Raw genomic sequence first — 12,376 nt, 5'->3', positions numbered from 1 at the left:
CAACACCAGGCAGATCATGACGTCAGTGAGCGTGCAACACTCACTGGCCACCCGATCTGGAAAATTGATTGTCGCCACTTACCTTAGCCCCTCGACTAGACAGCGACAGGGAGAGCTGGCGTGCAGCTCCAGGAAGCCGGCTCCAGCGACATAATTTAAAGCCATCAGCATTAATCACTCCCAGCTGTCAGGGCAGATTAGTTTCAGTGGTTTCTTGTCCGTTTCAGCCACTGGAACAGTTCCTATGAGTAATTTCAAGCTTCTTTTGTATCAGCAGTCTTCTGGCAACTACAAAGTAGTTACATTTATATTACAAAATAGCTACATTTATTGTTCAAAGTTTCAAACTGCTACACTTGGCAACATTAATGGGGGCTGTACTGGCATGCCACCTCGCCCTCCAAAATATATGGCAGAGGGAGCATAGGCAGTGAGAAATACGGGAACATATGCACAGAGGGATGAGGAGGGGCATCAGGGCTCTCACCAGGAGGCCTTACACTCCAAGGGTGTTCCGACAGCACTTCTCCTACCTTCAATTAAATGAGGAGCAATGTATTAGACAACTCTGCATCACCAAGGTGATGGTCACAGCACTCTGCCACCTCCTCACACCAGGATGACACTAACCCCAGATCCCTTTTGCTCACCACATGCCCATCATACCATCCCTATGTATTGCATATCACAGCATCACTGCAGGAGTTCTTCAGGGCAGTGTCCTAGGCCCAACCATCTTCAGCTGTTTCATCAATGACCTTCCCTCCATCATAAGGTCAGAAGTGGGGATGTTCGCTGATGATTGCACACTGTTCAGCACCATTCGAGACTCGTCAGATACTAACGCAGTCCGTATCCATATGCAGCAAGACCTGGACAACATTCAGACTTGGGCTGACAAGTGGCAAGTAACATTCGCACCACACAAGTGCCAGGCAATGACCATCTCCAACAAGCGAGACTCTAACCATCTCCCCTTGACATTCAATGGCATTACCATCACTGAATCCCCCACTATCAACATCCTGGGGGTTACCATTGATCAGAAACTGAACTGGACCAGCCATATAAATACTGTGGCTACAAGAGCAGGCCAGAGGCTGGGAATTCTGTGGCGAGTGTCTCACCTCCTGACTCCCCAAAGCCTTTCCACCATCTACAAGGCACAAGTCAGGAGTGTGATGGAATACTCTCCACTTGCCTGGATGAGTGTTGCTCCAACAACACTCAAGAAGCTCGACACCATTCAGGATAAAGCAGCCCGCTTGATTGGCACTCCATCCACCACCTTCAACATTCACTCCCTCCACCACCGGCGCACTGTGGCTGCAGTGTGTGCCATCTACAAGATGCACTGCAGCAACTCGCCAAAGCTCCTTCAACAGCACCTTCCAAACCTGCGACCTCTACCACTTAGAAGGACAAGGACAGCAGACGCATGGGAACATCACCACTTACAAGTTCCCCTCCAAGCCACACACCATCCTGACTTGGACCTGTATCGCCGTTCCTTCACTGTCGCTGGGCCAAAATCCTGGAACTCCCTTCCTAACAGCATTGTGGGTGTACCTACACCATATGGACTGCAGCGGTTCAAGAAGGTGGCTCACCACCATCTTCTCAAGGGCAATTAGGGATGGGCACTAAATGCAGGCCTAGCCAGCGACGCCCACATCCCATCAATGAATTTTTTTTTTAAATGCAAAGGTGAAATGAGAGAGACCACAAAATATTGCAAACTCCATTAATAAATGTATGCATGAACATAACACACATATCACATTCATTCTAATAACTCATAATCCTTGTGCCTGCCATAGTTGAATAGCTGTCATTGTGTGCAAGGTGTGAGATGTGGGTGTGAGTGTTGGTAGGTAGAGATTGTGGTGGGTAAGCGCTGGGGGTGTGGAGCTTTGGGCAGTGTGTGAAGCTTGTGGTACAGATGCTGCTATGCAGCATTTGTTGAAGTATTCAATCACTCCAACCACCCGACTGAGGAGGATCTTCCATGAGCACACCTGCTTCAGTCCTCCGGCTTCTTCTCTTTGTTGTGCTTCTCCTTGCTGAGGCAGCTGCATAGCCAGCAATGCTGAGAATGAGATACTGCAGTATCAATGAACCTCCCTGTTAAGTACTGGGAAACGCCTGTGGCAATTATGAGTTGCAATTAGACTGCACCCGATATCGGTCCACCCTTTAAATGTAACGCCAATGAGCTAGGCCTTTAAGACTTGACTTTTAAATTTTTTTTTAATTCACTTATGGGATCTGGATGTCGCTGGCAAGGCCAGCATTTATTGTCCATCCCTAGTTGCCCTTGAGAAGGTGGTGGTGAGCCGCCTTCTTGAACCGCTGCAGTCCGTGTGGTGAAGGTACTCCCACAGTGCTGTTAGAGAGGGAGTTCCAGGATTTTGACCCAGCGACGATGAAGGATCGGCAATATACTTCTAAGTCAGGATGGTGTGTGACCTGGAGGGGAACTTGGAGGTGGTGGTGTTCCCATGCGCCTGCTGCCCTTGTCCTTCTAGGTGGTAGAGATCGTGGGTTTGGGAGGTGCTGCCGAAGAAGCCTTGGCGAGTTGCTGCAGTGCATCTTGTAGATGGTACACACTGCAGCCACGGTATGCTGGTGGTGGAGGGAGTGAATGTTTAAAGTGGTGGATGGGGTGCCAATCAAGCGGGCTGCTTCATCCTGGATGGCGTCAAGCTTCTTGGGTGTTGTTGGAGCTGCACTCATCCAGGCACGTGGAGAGTATTCCATCACACTCCTTACTTGTGCCTTGTAGATGGTGGAAAGGCTTTGAGGAGTCAGGAGGTGAGACACTCGCCACACAATACCTAGCTTCTGACCTGCTCTTGTTGCCACAGTATTTATGTGGATGGTCCAGTTAATTTTCTGGTAAATGGTGACCCCCCAGGATGTTGATAGTGGGGGATTCGGCGATGGCAATGTCATTGAATGTCAAGGGGAGGTGGCTAGACTCTCACTTGTTGGAGATAGTCATTGCCTGGCACTTCTGTGGCATGAATGTTACCTGCCACTTATCAACCCAAGCCTGAATGTCGTCCAGGTCTTGTTGCATGCGGGCATGGACTGCTTCATTATCTGAGGATGGCTCCGAACACTGTGCAATCATCAGTAAACATCCCCATTTCTGACCTTATGTTGGAGGGAAGGTCATTGATGAAGCAGTTGAAGATGGTTGGGCCTAGGACACTGCCCTGAGGAACTCCTGCAGCGATGTCCTGGAGCTGTGATGATTGACCTTCAACCACCACAACCATCTTCCTTCGTGCTAGGTATGACTCCAGCCAGTGGTGCATTTTCCCCCTGATTCCCATTGACTTCAGTTTTACTAGGGCTCCTTGATGCCACACTCAGCCAAATGCTGCCTTGATGTCAAGGACAGTCACTCTCACCTCACCTCTGGAATTCAGCTCCTTTGTCCATGTTTGGATCAAGGCTGTAATGAGGTCGGGAGCAAAGTGGTCTTGGCAGAACTGAAACTGGGCATCAGTGAGCAGATTATTGGTAAGTGCCACTTGATAGCATTTTTGATGACACCTTCCGTCACTTTGCTGATGATTGAGAGTAGACTGATGGGGCGGTAATTGGCCGGCTTGGATTTGTCCTGCTTTTTGTGGACAGGACATACCTGGGCAGTTTTCCACATTGTCGGATAGATGCCAATGTTGTAGCTGTACTGGAACAGCTTGGCTAGAGATGTGGCTAGTTCTGGAGCACAAGTCTTCAGCACAATAGCTGGGATGTTGTCGGGGCCCATAGCCTTTGCTGTATCCAATGCACTCAGCCATTTCTTGATATCACGTGGAGTGAATCGAATTGGCTGAAGACTGGCTTCTGTGATGATGGGGATCTCAGGAGTAGGCCGATATGGCTCATCCACTCAGCACTTCTGGCTGAAGTTGGTTGCAAACGCTTCAGCCTTGTCTTTTGCACTCATCTGCTGGGCTCCACCATCATTGAGGATGGGGATATTCTTAGAGCCTCCTCCTCCCATTAGTTGTTTAATGGTCCACCACCATTTACAACTGGATGTGGCAGGACTGCAGAGCTTTGATCTGATCCATTGATTGTGGGATTGCTTAGCCCTGTCTATAGCATTCTGCTTCCCCTTTTTAGCATGTATGTAGTCCTGTGTTGCAGCTTCCCCAGGTTGGCACCTCATTTTTAGGTACGCCTGGTGCTGCTCCTGGCATGCTCTTCTACATTCCTTGTTGAACCAGGGTTGGTCCCCTGGCATGGTGGTAATGGTAGAGTGAGGGATATGCCAGGCCATGAGGTTACAGATTGTGGTGGAATACAATTCTGCTGCTGCTGCTGGCCCACAGCGCCTCATGGATGCCCAGTTTTGAGCTGCTAGATCTGTTCTGAATCTATCCCATTTAGCACGGTGATAGTGCCACTCAACACGATGGAGGGTGCTCTCAGTGTGAAGACGGGACTTCGTCTCCACAATGACTGTGCGGTGGTCACTGCTACCAATGCTGTCATGGACAGATGCATCTGCGACAGGTAGATTGGTGAGAACGAGGTCAAGTAGGTTTTTCCCTCATGTTGGTTCACTCACCACCTGTCGCAGGCCCAGACTGGCAGTTATGTCCTTCAGGACTCGGCCAGCTCGGTCAGTAGTGGTGCTACCGAGCCACTCTTGGTGATGGACATTGAAGTCCCCCACCCAGAGTACATTCTGTGCCCTTGCTACTCTCAGTGTTTCTTCCAAGTGGTGTTCAACATGGAGGAGTACTGATTCATCAGCTGAGGGAGGGCGGTAGCTGGTAATCAGCAGGAGCTTTCCTTGCCCATGCTTGACCTGAAGCCATGAGGCTTCATGGGGACCAGAATCAATATTGAGGACTCCCAGGGCCACTCCTTCCTGACTGTATACTACTGTGCCACCACCCCTCGTGGGTCTGTCCTGCCGATGGGACAGGACATTTCCAGGGTTGGTGATGGAGGAGTTTGAGACATTGGCTGAAAGGTATGATTCTCTGAGTATGACTATGTCAGGCTGTTGCTTGACTAGTCTGTGGAACAGCTCTCCCAATTTTGGCACAAGTCGCAGATGTTGGTGCGGAGGACTTTGCAGGGTCGACTGGGCTGGGTGTGCCGTTGCCGAGTCCATACCCGGTGCCGAGGTCGATGCCGGGTGGTCCGTCCGGTTTCATTCTTATTATTTTGTTTTGTAGCGGTTAGTTACAACAATTAGCGCGCCAATCATTTCTTTGAGCAGCAGAATTTTGTGTGCAGTCTAAAGCATTAGCGCCTGGCGCTAATTCTCAAACTTTTCTAATGATACCACCCATTCCTGGGCTATAACAAAGTTCTAACCCTTAAAGAGTTTTTCTGACAGAGAGAGAGGTTACAGAAGTAATACTGTATAGCTATACCACCCAGATACAGTAATAGTAGTACAGGTAATAGTAATTGTAATGAATAGTATGGAACAGTTATTCAGTAGTAGTAATTGTATGAATTCTGCTGACTACACAAAGTTCTGTACACAAGTGAGTTACAAAGTATCTTCAGAGATTCTTGGACAAATTAAGTAGATGGATTGAGATATAGCAACTAGAGTTCAACGTGGATAATGTAGATGGGAACATGCAACAGTAAACATTCACTATATAAAAGGATCACCATTAGCAGAAGCTGAAACAGTAAGGGATTTTGGAGAGATCATATTCAGAGCATATCTGGTCAGTGTGAGTTCGTTATTACTGAGGCAACTAGATAATGTGATGCAACTGGAGTACCTCAGAACAAGTTATACTGACATTGTACAAATCAATAGTGAGGCCAATTCTGGAGTAAGGGGTACAGTTTTGGTCATACTAAGGGTAATACTCAACTTCGTCGCCTGGACGGTAACCTGGCCGGAGCAGATTGCCCATCAGTTGTAGTACCCACTCGATTTTTGTTCCATTGAAATCAATGATTGTAGAAAAGGACAGGCAACCTGCTCTGCCAGGTTAGTTGGAAATTACCCCACTACCTCAACAAGAATATAGATGCATTAGAAAGGGTCCAGAGAAGAGTGGCCAGGATGATGTCAGGTCTTGGGAGACCAAGCTAAGAAGTCTGATGGCAGACCCAATACAGTTCTGCAAAATAATGTGAAGTATAGATGAGGTGGAAATGAACAAGCTAATTATCTTGGCCAATTACATTAGAGCTAGAGGAAGTAACTGCAATAGTCACAAACATTGAGCAAGTTTAAAAATTAAAAAAATGTTGTCCAACCAGAAGAGGCCCAATCTAGAACTGTAGAACAGCTGCCCTGGTGAAGCATAGTTTGGAAAGACATATTTCCTCTCACATGCCCAAACAGCTCTAATGGGGTCTGTGGACCCACATACTTAGGATAAAGCAAGTCCATGCAGCCTGACACAGCTGTAGGTAGACCTTCTTCTGTTCACTCCTCTGCAACATCTCCTCACCCTCATCTTCACTGAGGGCAGAGGAGTGCCTATCATAACAACTTTATGGTACATACCATGTTCACCATGAACCTGCCCTCCATCCAGAAGAGGAAGGAGATGGGTGCCAGAATCTGCATGAAAGGTACCAATTTAATTTTCTGATTAATGAACATAACTTTTGATGCCTTGTCACTATTCCTTTAAAAGTGAATAGACTTCAATGTAGGGGGCATGATTAAAAAATTTGCAGATGATAAAAAAATTAGCCGTGTGCTTGATAGTGAAGACGAAAGCTGTAGACTGCAGGAAGATATCAAAGGACTGGTTAGGTGGGCAGAAAATTGGCAAATGGAATTCAATCCAGAGAAGTGTGAGGTAATGCATTTGGGGAGAGCTAAGAGGCAAGGGAATACACTATAAATGGCAGGATACTGAGAAGTGTAGAGGAACAGAGGGACCTTGGAATGCATGTCCACAGATCCCTGAACGTAGCAGGACAGGTAAATAAGGTGGTTAAGAAGGGCATACAGAATACTTTACTTTATTAGCCAAGGCATAGAATATAAGGGCGGGGAGCTTATGCTTGAACTGTATAAAACACTAGTTAGGCCACAGCTAGAGTACTGCATACATTTCTGGTCACCACATTACAGGAAAGATGTGATTGCACGAGATAGGGTACAGAGGAGATTTACGAGGATGTTGCCAGGACTGGAGAATTTTAGCTATGGGGAAAGATTGGATAGGCTGGAGTTGTTTGCTTTGGAACAGAGGAGGCTGAGGGGAGACTTAGGCCATGAATTTAATAGAGCTCAGAGGGCAGGTTGGTAGCAAAAATCGGAAAAATTGACGGCGGGCTGCGAACCTGCCTCCATGCTGCCTCCACGCTACTTTGGCAAGTATCGGGTCAGCGGCTCCCGAACTGAACCAACACCAAATGGTGGGAGAGGCAGTTGAGGCAGTTAACAGCTTGTTAACTGCCTGAATAATCTTATTTTAACTGCCTGTTCAGATTTTGCAGCTTTTTCAGCATGCTGCCCACCATCAGAAAAACACGCCAGCTGAATCGAGCTGGGTTTAACAAGGCTCTGAATTGTTGCCAGCTGCTCGAACAGCTTAAAAGCGGTCCTGCAAATCTCATACTTTCAGATGCCAAAACTTAATGCTTTGAGGCTTGGGACACATTTTGCAGCTCTACTAATCTTGTGAGTGTTGAGGCTGAAATCCATGTGCAGAGTGACCTCCTTGGAATACCATCTGGCCACTTTGTCTGAGCACAAACAACCTCCATTTCTCGACAGATATATACCAACGGTATGGGAACCATTTATATCCTCTCATCCTGGTCGTCAGATTCGGAGGAAGAGCAGCCATGGCAGCAGCGCAACCAGGCACAGCAGCAGCACCAACACCAGGAGCGCCAACCTCCTCCTCACCCACCTGATGCTGAACAGGGCAGAGGGCGTCAGCGCAGGCCTGCACCTCACCGCAGAAGATACCCCCAACACCGGGTTTACAGGCTGAGGATGAGCTTCCTCAACATGAGTGAGCAGCAGTGCCAAAGGCGGCCGAGACTTTCGCGAGACGTAGTCGCTGACATCTGCACAATGCTGCACCAACACCTGGAGCCCAGAGGAGCGGATGGACACTCCTTACCAGTGTCAAAGTCACCACCGCACTCAAGTTCTTTGCTTCGGGCTCCTTCCAGGCATCAGCTGCAGACAACAGCAGCATCTCCCAGTCAGCCGCACATGCCTGCATCATGCAGGCTACTGATACCCTCTTTGCAAAGTCGCACAATTACATCCACTTCTCCACGGATGAAGCAAATGTGACCGCGCGTGCAGTTGGCTTTGCAAATGTCACAGTCTTGCTAAGGTGTGTATACTGCACACATGTGGCCATTAGGGCACCCCATCACAACCCAGCTGTATTTGTCAACTGCAAGGGATTCCACTCCCTTAACGTCCAGCTGATATGTAACCACAGGCAAGATATTATGCATGTTTGCACAAAGTACCCTGGCAGTTGCCATGACTTCTTCATCCTGTGGCAGTCTACCGTGTCTCAGCTCCTCAATTCGCCAACGCAACTTTCAGGTTGGCTACTTGGAGGCACGGGCTATCCCCTGAAAAAGTGGCTCATGAGACTGATGAGGAGGCCATCAAACAAGGCTGAGGAGCAGTACAATCTGAGCCACATTTCCACCAGAAGCATCATAGAGCAAACTATCGAATTGCTCAAAAAGCGGTTCTGATGCCTCGACAGGTCTGGTGGAGCCCTGCAGTATGCAGCAGCCAGGGTGTCCAGACTCATCGTCATCTGCTGTGCCCTGCACAACATCAGACAGCAGCGTGGCTTGGCGCTGCCTGAGGAACAAGTGGCTCAGTGCACAGCCTCCTCGGATGAAGAGGAGAAGGACGAGGATGAGAAGGAGGAGGTCTGCCTTGCACGGGCCGTACGTGGCCAATGCAGCAGCACGCGACCACATTGCTGGCCATCAGGCAAGGGATGCACGTATCCATGCCAGATTTGCGTAAGCTTACGCTTCAACCACAGGTGGCTGGCAGATGGCTATGAATGTGTAGACGATCTTCTTAACATGCCATACATCATCTCTCCAATAAACGGTGCTATCCTATCACTCTCAGCGCCGTCATTACAAATGCAAGTCGCCCTGAGCCCTCACTGTGCAACTTCCATTTCTCAGAACACACAGGCCAAAACTTCAACTCTTTGCCATCACTTTTGTTTAATCATATCACAATAAGGATGACAATCCATACTTTCCTATACAACAAAACACCCAAGTGACTACCCTTGTGACTATTTGTGTGTTAACTTCCTCTTTCACGTGCTTCCCCTGTGGCCTCAACAAAGGTAGAGGCACCTTGCTCACTTTGATGCTGCACCTGTTTAGATGCCTTTGGCGGGCGTCCTCTGGGTTTGGGAGCCTGGGAGGACTCCTCCACAGTCTGCTCTTCCTGCGGCTGTGCAGGGTCTGAGACGGCAATCTCAATTGGGTGACGAATCTGGGGCTCTGACCGAGGGCTCCGCAGTGGCATGGTCATGTGAGCGCTTGGAGAGGAGCCCCCACTTCCTTGTTGTCGGCCACCAACATCCCTCTCATGGGTTGCCTGCACTTCACTGCTAGCAAGTGGCTGGAGTAGTAGGCCAGATCACCAACAACAATGAGTCAGCCTACAGGGAGGAGGTCCAGCATCTCGTGAAGTGGTGCGCCGATAACAACCTGGCCCTTAACATCAAGAAAACCAAAGAAATCATTGTGGACTTCAGGAAGTCTAAAGGCGGAAGTCACACCCCCATCCACATCAATGGGGCTGTGGTGGAAAGGGTGGACAGCTTTAAGTTCCTCGGAGTCCACATCATGGAAGACCTCTCCTGGTCCCTCAATACCTCCTCTCTGGTGAAGAAGGCCCAGCAGCGCCTATATTTCCTAAGGAGGCTGAAGGGATGTAACCTGTCACCCCTGATCCTCTCTAACTTTTACCGCTGCACAATAGAGAGCATCCTGACAAACTGTATCACAGTATGGTATGGCAGCTGTAGCTGCTATGACCGGAAAGCCCTGCAGCGGGTAGTCAAAACTGCCCAACGTATTGCTGGCACCCGGCTACCGACCATAGAGCACATATACCAGAAACGCTGTCTACGGAGGTCACGGTCCATCATCAAAGACCCTACCCACCCCAGCCACAGTCTGTTCACCCTCCTGCCATCTGGGAGACGCTACAGATGCATTCGCACCCGTACGACCAGATTTAGGAACAGCTTCTTTCCCAGGGCTGTCATCCTACTGAACTCCACAAATAAACTCTAAAGCCTGCACATCTGCCAATGCACTTTATTATGGTTATGTTTATGTTAATGTATTACAAGCCAAATGTATGTTGAATGTTTAAATGTCTTAATCTAAATGTACACTCTCGGGAGCCGCAAGCCTACATTTCGTTGTACTGCACTTGTGCACTAACAATGACAATAAAAGTTGATTTGATTTGATTTGAGAGCACCTTGCTGCGCATCAGGGGGGCCATGAGGACCCGTCACTGTACTGACAATCCTCATAACGGGGACGTCCATGTACCTCTGGTATCGCTCCTTGATGGATGCCCATCTATCCTCCATAGCAGACCATCTATTTAGAAGAGTCACCATGTTTTCCAGAGTCTAGCAACTTATGTCCTCCATGGAGGTTGCCACCCTCTCCATGGCAGCATGTTCATGCACCATTGCATCTACAAAGGCAGTGCTCATGTTTGAGATGGACTCCTCCATTCTCTCCACACTCGTAGTTACCGTGGATGTAAACCCCATCAGAAACTCCTGCACTTGTTCCTGGAGTTCCAACACTGCTCTCTTTCTGGATGGCCCCAGAGGCACAGCGTCTACATGCAGCTGAGCAGAGCTAGGAGCATCTTGCGACCTCCAACGAGGACTCTCCACTGCTGTCGCTATCTCCACTATCTGCTGATGCTCACTTGTGAGCTGTAATACACCAGGTGACAACACTATCCTATGTAGCGAAGGCCCCGCCGAGGTGTGCATTTCTGCGCTGGTGCTGGGTGTGCTGAATCCTGGTGACGCTGCTCCCTCAGAGGCTGCAGGTTCCTCTGAGGAGTTGTCCGGCTCTTCCTCCTGGACAGTGGGGAGGGAGGCTCTCGATGGTCCTGTGGCGAGTAAAGGCACGAGTTAGACATTTGATTTTCAGGTAGCAGACACATCCTATTGTGCAGATGATCAAAAGTCAATCTCTATGAACATCATATGCCATTGCAGTCAATCATGAAATCTAAATGCGAGGGTTGAACATCTATTCTGTCACCAGCTTCCTCTACTGTGCCCATCTCTCTGTCCTCCACTTCCAGCTCCTCACCATTTCCCACGATCTCGTGAGCAGTCTCCTCAGCACTTGTCAATGTCGCCAGGGATGGTGTGCCTCCTCCTGTCGACACTCCCTCCCTCTTATTGTGGGCTATCTTTTGCTGCAAGGAGGGACCACAAGTGGAGTCTCAGCGAGACTGATGGAGTGACTGTGAAGAGTCCATAACATAGAAGCTTAGAGGGAGACCAAGATGGAGTGAGGTGCCAAGAGGAAGCTGCCTCCCTGTGCATTGTTAGTTGTTGTCATTGCATAACAGTGAGAGTGAGTGTGAGGGGTGCATAGTAGGATGGTGAAATGATTCAGTACAGAGAGAGAGATGGAGAGGTAAGGGTGGAAGGGAAGTAAGGGCAAGGTGGGATGTGGAAGAGCAGGCTGACAAAGCAGAGTGCTGGTGATGAGAAGAAAAGGGGAAACAGATTGAAGGTAAGTGTGATGTGATACTCACTTTTAATGATCGCAGAAGATCATTAAACCATTTTCAGCACTGGACCCAGGTGTGTGAACATAAGGACCTTGCACTGAGCTCCTCTGCAATGTGCAGCCAGGCGGCCTTTGTTTGCTGAGGAGGCTTCCTCTGGCCATTGGGAGGGAGCAGAATCACCCTGCACCCTTTTACTCCCTCCACAAGAGCTTGGAGGGAGTCCTCATTGAACCGTGGAGCAGCCTTGACTTTGGCAGCACTCATTGTAACCTGGGCACATTCACACAGCAGCAGAAAGGAAATGAGAAGCTGAGGCTACATGGGCCCCTTAAAAACAACTGCAGCAATGACGTCATCAGTGGAGAGCAACAGACCCGATCCCACTCATTGGGCCAGGCAGCGCGCACGGTGGGCCTAATGAAGCCACTTACATAGAAACATAGAAGATAGGAGCAGGAGTAGGCCATTCGGCCCTTCGAGCCTGCTCCGCCATTCAACGAGATCATGGCTGATCATCCAAACCCTAGCACCAGGTCCCTACACCGACAGCCATCCCACCCAAGCCCTATCCCCGTAACCCCGTAACCCCACGTATTTAATCCCCCC

This window comes from Somniosus microcephalus, chromosome 8 (assembly GCF_052327205.1).
Source record: "Somniosus microcephalus isolate GS21.2 chromosome 8, FLI_Smic_1.0, whole genome shotgun sequence".
In the NCBI taxonomy this organism is placed as follows: Eukaryota; Metazoa; Chordata; class Chondrichthyes; order Squaliformes; family Somniosidae; genus Somniosus; species Somniosus microcephalus.
This window is presented reverse-complemented; position numbering follows the sequence as displayed.